Genomic DNA, 11047 nt, shown 5'->3' with positions numbered 1-11047 from the left:
AATCACTTCTCAGCTATTTTACAACCTGAATGACGCAGCTGTCAACATTATTAAAAGATTTAGATGCACTAAGTGGCTGTTCCACTGGATGTCATAAGGTGTATGCACCAATTTGTAAGTCGCTCTGGATAAGAGCGTCTGCTAAATGACTTAAATGTAAATGTAAATTGTCCTCAGATGGAACTGGTATATTTTTCTATTTATTCCAGTTGCTTTCAACTAATTTGTATCTTTAATATATGGCAGGCAAACAAGTTCCCTACCTTCTCCCTTTTCCTTTTCTTGCCTCCTCCATTTTTGTATTAAGCAGAACTTCCCCTTGTATTTTCGATAGCTGCATATGACATCACTCCTCCGTTTCGATTCATAATATCATTAATAAATATATATATTTTTTAAACCATAAAGAACCTTATTTTTAATCAAATCAGTATATTTCAGTGTGGCCATCATTTTTTGTTCCATCTCTTCTGTAGGATAACATTGAAATTGTAACAGGCTTTGTATGGCTTGTTTAAGGTACTTTCAGAAATGTCAGAAATGAGAAGTTGTAATCTGTATAAAAGCAAAAAGTCATTTTTCAATAAATTATGAGCCTTTCTTAATGTACTGGAGAACCATTTGGGGATGTATAACTTAGGAGTGAATCCTTTAATTAGAGGTTTAATATTGAATCAATATTTAATGATTTTAGGCCCCCAAACTCATAAATAGGCTTGTTTAATTTTGTCTGGCTTAGCATTCCAAATAAGTGAAATATTTTTTGCTCATATGATTATTTTTTAAAGTCTGGAGTAGGCTGTGCAATTAAGCAAGCAAGTAAACAGTGACCAACGAGTGAATCAATGTGATTTTTCCATAAATAAGCAAGTATTTACATCTCCATGTTTGCAGAATTGTATCTATTTTTGAAAACGTTATATTGAAATTACCACAACCAAACTCATTAATATTTTTTGCGATGTGAATACCAAGTATGTCTACTTCACCATCTGCCCATTTTGTTGGTAAACTACAAGGTAGAGTGTAAACACCGTATTTTAACGATCCAACACGTAATATGATACTTGTAATAATTATGGGTTTAGTCCAGAGGCTAAAAACATGATCTTTAATGAGACTGTGCAGGGATCCAGATTGCAGATTTTAAAAAATAAAAAATCTGCATACATTGACACGTTTTTTTTTTTTTACCCTGGTTTTCTAACCCCTTGATGTTCTTGTTGGATCTAATTTTAATAGGTAGCATTTCAATGGCCATTATAAATAGATATGGCGACAACGGACAGCCTTGTTTTACTCCTCTTAAAAGCTCAATACTTTCTGAGACTATTTTACACCTGGGGTTGCTGTACATAACTTTAAAACATTGTTTGAGAGATTCACCGACATTATAGTAGTCCAGGCATTTATATATACATTTTAGTCTTACTTTATCAAATGCCTTTTCAAAATCTGCTATGAAGACGAGGCCTGGTTTCTTTGATGTTTCATAATATTCAATTGTTTCAAGTAATTGTCTAATATTATCTCCAATATATATAACAAAAACCTTTATAAAACCTGTCTGATCAGGATGAACAATATCTGGTCAAACATGATTTATTCTATATGCTATGCATTTCGCCAGGATTTTCACATCACAACATTGAAGTGTTAGAGGCCTCCATTTAAAAAAAATGGACAGGATCTTTATACTTACCTCCTGGGTCCTCTTTCAGTAGTAATGAAATCAGATCTTGTTGAGTACCTGAAAGTCTACCATTTGTATGAGAGTAATTATAACATGTTAATAATGGATGTTTGAGTACATCAAAAAAGGTATGTTATCCCTCTACTGGAATACTGTCAAGCCCTGGTGTTTTTCCAAACTGAAAAGATTTTATCTTTCTGTACATTTGTTAATTTTACATTATTATTATTATTATTGTTAGGAAATAAATCCTTACAGTTGAGTGGAGACTGTGAATAAACAATATGCTTAAAATATTTTGCTGGTGAATCGTGGATGACTCCAACATTTGTAACGAGTTTCTGTAAACTCTTGTTCGTAGCATTTCTATGTTGAAGATCAAAAAATAATTCTGTGTCATTTTTCATCCAATTCACTTTAAGTTCCCAGAATCCCTTTTGTTTTTCCTATAACCTATATTGTGCCTCTATAGTAGTTACCATTACCATCTCCCTGCTCTGTTATTTCCTCTAACCTACAGTATGTTGTGCCTCTATAGTAGTTACCATTACCATCTCCCTGCTCTGTTATTTCCTCTAACCTACAGTATGTTGTGCCTCTATAGTAGTTACCATTACCATCTCCCTGCTCTGTTATTTCCTCTAACCTACAGTATGTTGTGCCTCTATAGTAGTTACCATTACCATCTCCCTGCTCTGTTATTTCCTCTAACCTACAGTATGTTGTGCCTCTATAGTAGTTACCATTACCATCTCCCTGCTCTGTTATTTCCTCTAACCTACAGTATGTTGTGCCTCTATAGTAGTTACCATTACCATCTCCCTGCTCTGTTATTTCCTCTAACCTACAGTATGTTGTGCCTTCAAATTGCTTTTGTTTTAATGATGAGTATTGTATTGAATGGCATCTAAAAGTACATTTGAAAGTCTGCTGCTGTACATATGTTATGCAGACAAAAGTCAATTCTAAATGATTTTGTCTTCGTTAAGAACAAATTGTCATCCAGTAGGCTTTGATTACATTTCCAATATCCCCATATAAATGCTGTAAGAGTTATATCTTACAAGGTCAGGATATTAAACCTCCATGTATATCTCACTAGGTCAGGATATTAAACCTCCATGTATATCTCACTAGGTCAGGATATTACACCTCCATGTATATCTCACTAGGTCAGGATATTAAACCTCCTCCATGTATATCTCACTAGGTCAGGATATTAAACCTCCTCCATGTATATCTCACTAGGTCAGGATATTAAACCTCCTCCATGTATATCTCACTAGGTCAGGATATTAAACCTCCATGTATATCTCACTAGGTCAGGGTATTAAACCTCCTCCATGTATATCTCACTAGATATTAAACCTCCCCCATGTATATCTCACTAGGTCAGGATATTAAACCTCCTCCATGTATATCTCACTAGGTCAGGGTATTAAACCTCCTCCATGTATATCTCACTAGGTCAGGATATTAAACCTCCATGTATATCTCACTAGGTCAGGATATTAAACCTCCATGTATATCTCACTAGGTCAGGATATTAAACCTCCTCCATGTATATCTTACTAGGTCAGGATATTAACCTCCATGTATATCTCACTAGGTCAGGATATTTAACCTCCATGTATATCTCACTAGGTCAGGGTATTAAACCTCCTCCATGTATATCTCACTAGGTCAGGATATTAAACCTCCTCCATGTATATCTCACTAAGTCAGGATATTAAACCTCCTCCATGTATATCTCACTAGGTCAGGGTATTAAACCTCCTCCATGTATATCTCACTAGGTCAGGATATTAAACCTCCATGTATATCTCACTAGGTCAGGATATTTAACCTCCATGTATATCTCACTAGGTCAGGGTATTAAACCTCCATGTATATCTCACTAGGTCAGGATATTAAACCTCCTCCATGTATATCTCACTAGGTCAGGATTTTAAACCTCCATGTATATCTCACTAGGTCAGGATATTAAACCTCCATGTATATCTCACTAGGTCAAGATATTAAACCTCCTCCATGTATATCTCACTAGGTCAGGATTTTAAACCTCCTCCATGTATATCTCACTAGGTCAGGATATTAAACCTCCATTTATATCTCACTAGGTCAGGATATTAAACCTCCTCCATGTATATCTTACTAGGTCAGGATATTAAACCTCCATGTATATCTCACTAGGTCAGGATATTAAACCTCCTCCATGTATATGTCACTAGGTCAGGATATTAAACCTCCATGTATATCTCACTAGGTCAAGATATTAAACCTCCATGTATATCTCACTAGGTCAAGATATTAAACCTCCTCCATGTATATCTCACTAGGTCAGGATTTTAAACCTCCATGTATATCTCACTAGGTCAGGATATTAAACCTCCATTTATATCTCACTAGGTCAGGATATTAAACCTCCTCCATGTATATCTCACTAGGTCAGGATATTAAACCTCCATGTATATCTCACTAGGTCAAGATATTAAACCTCCTCCATGTATATCTCACTAGGTCAGGATTTTAAACCTCCATGTATATCTCACTAGGTCAGGATATTAAACCTCCTCCATGTATATGTCACTAGGTCAGGATATTAAACCTCCATGTATATCTCACTAGGTCAAGATATTAAACCTCCTCCATGTATATCTCACTAGGTCAGGATTTTAAACCTCCATGTATATCTCACTAGGTCAGGATATTAAACCTCCATTTATATCTCACTAGGTCAGGATATTAAACCTCCTCCATGTATATCTCACTAGGTCAGGATATTAAACCTCCATGTATATCTCACTAGGTCAAGATATTAAACCTCCTCCATGTATATCTCACTAGGTCAGGATATTAAACCTCCTCCATTTATATCTCACTAGGTCAGGATATTAAACCTCCTCCATGTATATCTCACTAGGTCAGGATATTAAACCTCCATGTATATCTCACTAGGTCAAGATATTAAACCTCCTCCATGTATATCTCACTAGGTCAGGATTTTAAACCTCCATGTATATCTCACTAGGTCAGGATATTAAACCTCCTCCATGTATATGTCACTAGGTCAGGATATTAAACCTCCATGTATATCTCACTAGGTCAAGATATTAAACCTCCTCCATGTATATCTCACTAGGTCAGGATTTTAAACCTCCATGTATATCTCACTAGGTCAGGATATTAAACCTCCATTTATATCTCACTAGGTCAGGATATTAAACCTCCTCCATGTATATCTCACTAGGTCAGGATATTAAACCTCCATGTATATCTCACTAGGTCAGGATATTAAACCTCCATGTATATCTCACTAGGTCAGGATATTAAACCTCCATGTATATCTCACTAGGTCAGGATATTAAACCTCCATGTATATCTCACTAGGTCAGGATATTAAACCTCCTCCATGTATATCTCACTAGGTCAGGATATTAAACCTCCATGTATATCTCACTAGGTCAGGATATTAAACCTCCTCCATGTATATCTCACTAGGTCAGGATATTTAACCTCCATGTATATCTCACTAGGTCAGGATATTTAACCTCCATGTATATCTCACTAGGTCAGGATATTAAACCTCCATGTATATCTCACTAGGTCAGGATATTTAACCTCCATGTATATCTCACTAGGTCAGGATATTAAACCTCCTCCATGTATATCTCACTAGGTCAGGATATTAAACCTCCATGTATATCTCACTAGGTCAGGATATTAAACCTCCATGTATATCTCACTAGGTCAGGATATTTAACCTCCATGTATATCTCACTAGGTCAGGATATTTAACCTCCATGTACATCTCACTAGGTCAGGATATTTAACCTCCTCCATGTATATCTCACTAGGTCAGGATATTAAACCTCCATGTATATCTCACTAGGTCAGGGTATTAAACCTCCTCCATGTATATCTCACTAGGTCAGGATATTAAACCTCCTCCATGTATATCTCACTAGGTCAGGATATTAAACCTCCTCCATGTATATCTCACTAGGTCAGGGTATTAAACCTCCATGTATATCTCACTAGGTCAGTTTAACCTCCATGTATATCTCACTAGGTCAGGATATTTAACCTCCATGTATATCTCACTAGGTCAGGGTATTAAACCTCCTCCATGTATATCTCACTAGGTCAGGATATTAAACCTCCTCCATGTATATCTCACTAGGTCAGGATATTAAACCTCCATGTATATCTCACTAGGTCAGGGTATTAAACCTCCTCCATGTATATCTCACTAGGTCAGGATATTAAACCTTCTCCATGTATATCTCACTAGGTCAGGGTATTAAACCTCCATGTATAACTCACTAGGTCAGGATATTAAACCTCCATGTATATCTCACTAGGTCAGGATATTAAACCTCCATGTATATCTCAATAGGTCAGGATATTAAACCTCCTCCATGTATATCTCACTAGGTCAGGATATTAAACCTCCTCCATGTATATCTCACTAGGTCAGGGTATTAAACCTCCTCCATGTATATCTCACTAGGTCAGGATATTAAACCTCCATGTATATCTCACTAGGTCAGGATATTAAACCTCCATGTATATCTCACTAGGTCAGGATATTAAACCTCCTCCATGTATATCTCACTAGGTCAGGATATTAAACCTCCATGTATATCTCACTAGGTCAGGATATTAAGTCTCCTCCATGTATAACTCACTAGGTCAGGATATTAAACCTCCTCCATGTATATCTCACTAGTTCAGGGTATTAAACCTCCATGTATAACTCACTAGGTCAGGATTTTAAACCTCCTCCATGTATATCTCACTAGGTCAGGGTATTAAACCTCCATGTATATCTCACTAGGTCAGGATATTAAACCTCCATGTATATCTCACTAGGTCAGGATATTAAACCTCCTCCATGTATATCTCACTAGGTCAGGATATTAAACCTCCTCCATGTATATCTCACTAGGTCAGGATATTAAACCTCCTCCATGTATATCTCACTAGGTCAGGATATTAAACCTCCTCCATGTATATCTCACTAGGTCAGGATATTAAACCTCCTCCATGTATATCTCACTAGGTCAGGGTTTTAAACCTCCATGTATATCTCACTAGGTCAGGATATTAAACCTCCATGTATATCTCACTAGGTCAGGATATTAAACCTCCTCCATGTATATCTCACTAGGTCAGGATATTAAACCTCCATGTATATCTCACTAGGTCAGATATTAAACCTCCTCCATGTATATCTCACTAGGTCAGGATTTTAAACCTCCATGTATATCTCACTAGGTCAGGATATTAAGTCTCCTCCATGTATAACTCACTAGGTCAGGATATTAAACCTCCTCCATGTATATCTCACTAGGTCAGGATATTAAACCTCCTCCATGTATATCTCACTAGGTCAGGATATTAAACCTCCTCCATGTATATCTCACTAGGTCAGGATATTAAACCTCCATGTATATCTCACTAGGTCAGGATATTAAACCTCCTCCATGTATATCTCACTAGGTCAGGATATTAAACCTCCATGTATATCTCACTAGGTCAGGATATTTAACCTCCATGTATATCTCACTAGGTCAGGATATTAAACCTCCATGTATATCTCACTAGTTCAGGATATTAAACCTCCATGTATATCTCACTAGGTCAGGGTATTAAACCTCCATGTATAACTCACTAGGTCAGGATTTTAAACCTCCTCCATGTATATCTCACTAGGTCAGGATATTTAACCTCCATGTATATCTCACTAGGTCAGGATATTAAACCTCCATGTATATCTCACTAGGTCAGGATATTAAACCTCCATGTATATCTCACTAGGTCAGGATATTAAACCTCCATGTATATCTCACTAGGTCAGGATATTAAACCTCCATGTATAACTCACTAGGTCAGGATATTAAACCTCCTCCATGTATATCTCACTAGGTCAGGATATTAAACCTCCTCCATGTATATCTCACTAGGTCAGGATATTAAACCTCCATGTATATCTCACTAGGTCAGGATACTAAACCTCCTCCATGTATATCTCACTAGGTCAGGGTATTAAACCTCCTCCATGTATATCTCACTAGGTCAGGATATTAAACCTCCATGTATATCTCACTAGGTCAGGATATTAAACCTCCATGTATATCTCACTAGGTCAGGATATTAAACCTCCATGTATATCTCACTAGGTCAGGATATTAAACCTCCATGTATATCTCACTAGGTCAGGATATTAAACCTCCATGTATATCTCACTAGGTCAGGGTATTAAACCTCCATGTATATCTCACTAGGTCAGGATATTAAACCTCCATGTATATCTCACTAGGTCAGGATATTAAACCTCCTCCATGTATATCTCACTAGGTCAGGATATTAAACCTCCATGTATATCTCACTAGGTCAGGATATTAAACCTCCTCCATGTATATCTCACTAGGTCAGGATATTAAACCTCCATGTATATCTCACTAGGTCAGGATATTAAACCTCCTCCATGTATATCTCACTAGGTCAGGATATTAAACCTCCATGTATATCTCACTAGGTCAGGATATTAAACCTCCATGTATATCTCACTAGGTCAGGGTATTAAACCTCCATGTATATCTCACTAGGTCAGGATATTAAACCTCCATGTATATCTCACTAGGTCAGGGTATTAAACCTCCTCCATGTATATCTCACTAGGTCAGGATATTAAACCTCCATGTATATCTCACTAGGTCAGGGTATTAAACCTCCTCCATGTATATCTCACTAGGTCAATATTAAACCTCCTCCATATATATCTCACTAGGTCAGGATATTAAACCTCCTCCATGTATATCTCACTAGGTCAGGGTATTAAACCTCCATGTATATCTCACTAGGTCAGGATATTAAACCTCCTCCATGTATATCTCACTAGGTCAGGGTATTAAACCTCCTCCATGTATATCTCACTAGGTCAGGGTATTAAACCTCCTCCATGTATATCTCACTAGGTCAGGGTATCAAACCTCCTCCATGTATATCTCACTAGGTCAGGATATCAAACCTCCTCCATGTATATCTCACTAGGTCAGGATATTAAACCTCCATGTATATCTCACTAGGTCAGGATATTAAACCTCCATGTATATCTCACTAGGTCAGGATATTAAACCTCCTCCATGTATATCTCACTAGGTCAGGGTATTAAACCTCCATGTATATCTCACTAGGTCAGGGTATTAAACCTCCATATATCCACTAGGTCAGGATATTAAACCTCCTCCATGTATATCTCACTAGGTCAGGATATTTAACCTCCATGTATATCTCACTAGGTCAGGATATTAAACCTCCATGTATATCTCACTAGGTCAGGATATTAAACCTCCATGTATATCTCACTAGGTCAGGATATTAAACCTCCATGTATATCTCACTAGGTCAGGGTATTAAACCTCCATGTATATCTCACTAGGTCAGGATATTAAACCTCCATGTATATCTCACTAGGTCAGGATATTAAACCTCCTCCATGTATATCTCACTAGGTCAGGGTATTAAACCTCCATGTATATCTCACTAGGTCAGGGTATTAAACCTCCATGTATATCTCACTAGGTCAGGATATTAAACCTCCTCCATGTATATCTCACTAGGTCAGGATATTAAACCTCCATGTATATCTCACTAGGTCAGGATATTAAACCTCCTCCATGTATATCTCACTAGGTCAGGATATTAAACCTCCTCCATATATATCTCACTAGGTCAGGATATTAAACCTCCTCCATGTATATCTCACTAGGTCAGGACATTAAACCTCCATGTATATCTCACTAGGTCAGGATATTAAACCTCCTCCATGTATATCTCACTAGGTCAGGGTATTAAACCTCCATGTATATCTCACTAGGTCAGGATATTAAACCTCCTCCATGTATATCTCACTAGGTCAGGATTTTAAACCTCCTCCATGTATATCTCACTAGGTCAGGATATTTAACCTCCATGTATATCTCACTAGGTCAGGATATTAAACCTCCATGTATATCTCACTAGGTCAGGATATTAAACCTCCATGTATATCTCACTAGGTCAGGATATTAAACCTCCATGTATAACTCACTAGGTCAGGGTATTAAACCTCCATGTATAACTCACTAGGTCAGGGTATTAAACCTCCATGTATATCTCACTAGGTCAGGGTATTAAACCTCCATGTATATCTCACTAGGTCAGGATATTAAACCTCCTCCATGTATATCTCACTAGGTCAGGATATTAAACCTCCATGTATATCTCACTAGGTCAGGATATTAAACCTCCATGTATATCTCACTAGGTCAGGGTATTAAACCTCCATGTATATCTCACTAGGTCAGGGTATTAAACCTCCATGCATATCTCACTAGGTCAGGATATTAAACCTCCTCCATGTATATCTCACTAGGTCAAGATATTAAACCTCCTCCATGTATATCTCACTAGGTCAGGATATTAAACCTCCATGTATATCTCACTAGGTCAGGACATTAAACCTCCATGTATATCTCACTAGGTCAGGATATTAAACCTCCTCCATGTATATCTCACTAGGTCAGGGTATTAAACCTCCATGCATATCTCACTAGGTCAGGATATTAAACCTCCTCCATGTATATCTCACTAGGTCAAGATATTAAACCTCCTCCATGTATATCTCACTAGGTCAGGATATTAAACCTCCATGTATATCTCACTAGGTCAGGACATTAAACCTCCATGTATATCTCACTAGGTCAGGATATTAAACCTCCTCCATGTATATCTCACTAGGTCAGGGTATTAAACCTCCATGCATATCTCACTAGGTCAGGATATTAAACCTCCTCCATGTATATCTCACTAGGTCAAGATATTAAACCTCCTCCATGTATATCTCACTAGGTCAGGATATTAAACCTCCATGTATATCTCACTAGGTCAGGACATTAAACCTCCATGTATATCTCACTAGGTCAGGATATTAAACCTCCTCCATGTATATCTCACTAGGTCAGGGTATTAAACCTCCTCCATGTATATCTCACTAGGTCAGGATATTAAACCTCCTCCATGTATATCTCACTAGGTCAGGGTATTAAACCTCCTCCATGTATATCTCACTAGGTCAGGATATTAAACCTCCTCCATGTATATCTCACTAGGTCTTGGTATTAAACCTCCATGTATATCTCACTAGGTCAGGATATTAAACCTCCATGTATATCTCACTAGGTCAGGATATTAAACCTCCTCCATGTATATCTCACTAGGTCAGGATATTAAACCTCCATGTATATCTCACTAGGTCAGGATATTAAACCTCCATGTATATCTCACTAGGTCAGGATATTAAACCTC

General features: G+C 37.3%; 1 long non-coding RNA gene across 6 annotated transcripts; it reads right to left on the bottom strand.

Moving 5' to 3' along the window:
• Window positions 1-8794: 8794 nt before the first annotated feature.
• Window positions 8795-10575, bottom strand: LOC127913729 (uncharacterized). Of its 6 annotated transcripts, none has more exons than XR_008086588.1 (3): window positions 10458-10575; window positions 10312-10387; window positions 8795-8875 (listed from the first exon to the last, which is right to left on the bottom strand). It is a non-coding gene; the product is annotated as an uncharacterized LOC127913729 (long non-coding RNA). The 6 variants fall into 6 exon arrangements; XR_008086591.1 differs by lacking the exon at window positions 10312-10387 and adding an exon at window positions 10093-10168; XR_008086592.1 differs by lacking the exon at window positions 10458-10575 and adding an exon at window positions 10093-10168 and having other exon boundaries at window positions 10239-10356.
• Between the last annotated feature and the right edge of the window lie 472 nt (window positions 10576-11047).

The sequence above is a fragment of the Oncorhynchus keta genome, chromosome 30 (assembly GCF_023373465.1).
Source record: "Oncorhynchus keta strain PuntledgeMale-10-30-2019 chromosome 30, Oket_V2, whole genome shotgun sequence".
NCBI classification, from domain to species: Eukaryota; Metazoa; Chordata; class Actinopteri; order Salmoniformes; family Salmonidae; genus Oncorhynchus; species Oncorhynchus keta.
The sequence above is the reverse complement of the archived record's forward strand: the minus strand, read 5'-3'. Positions and strand labels throughout refer to the sequence as shown.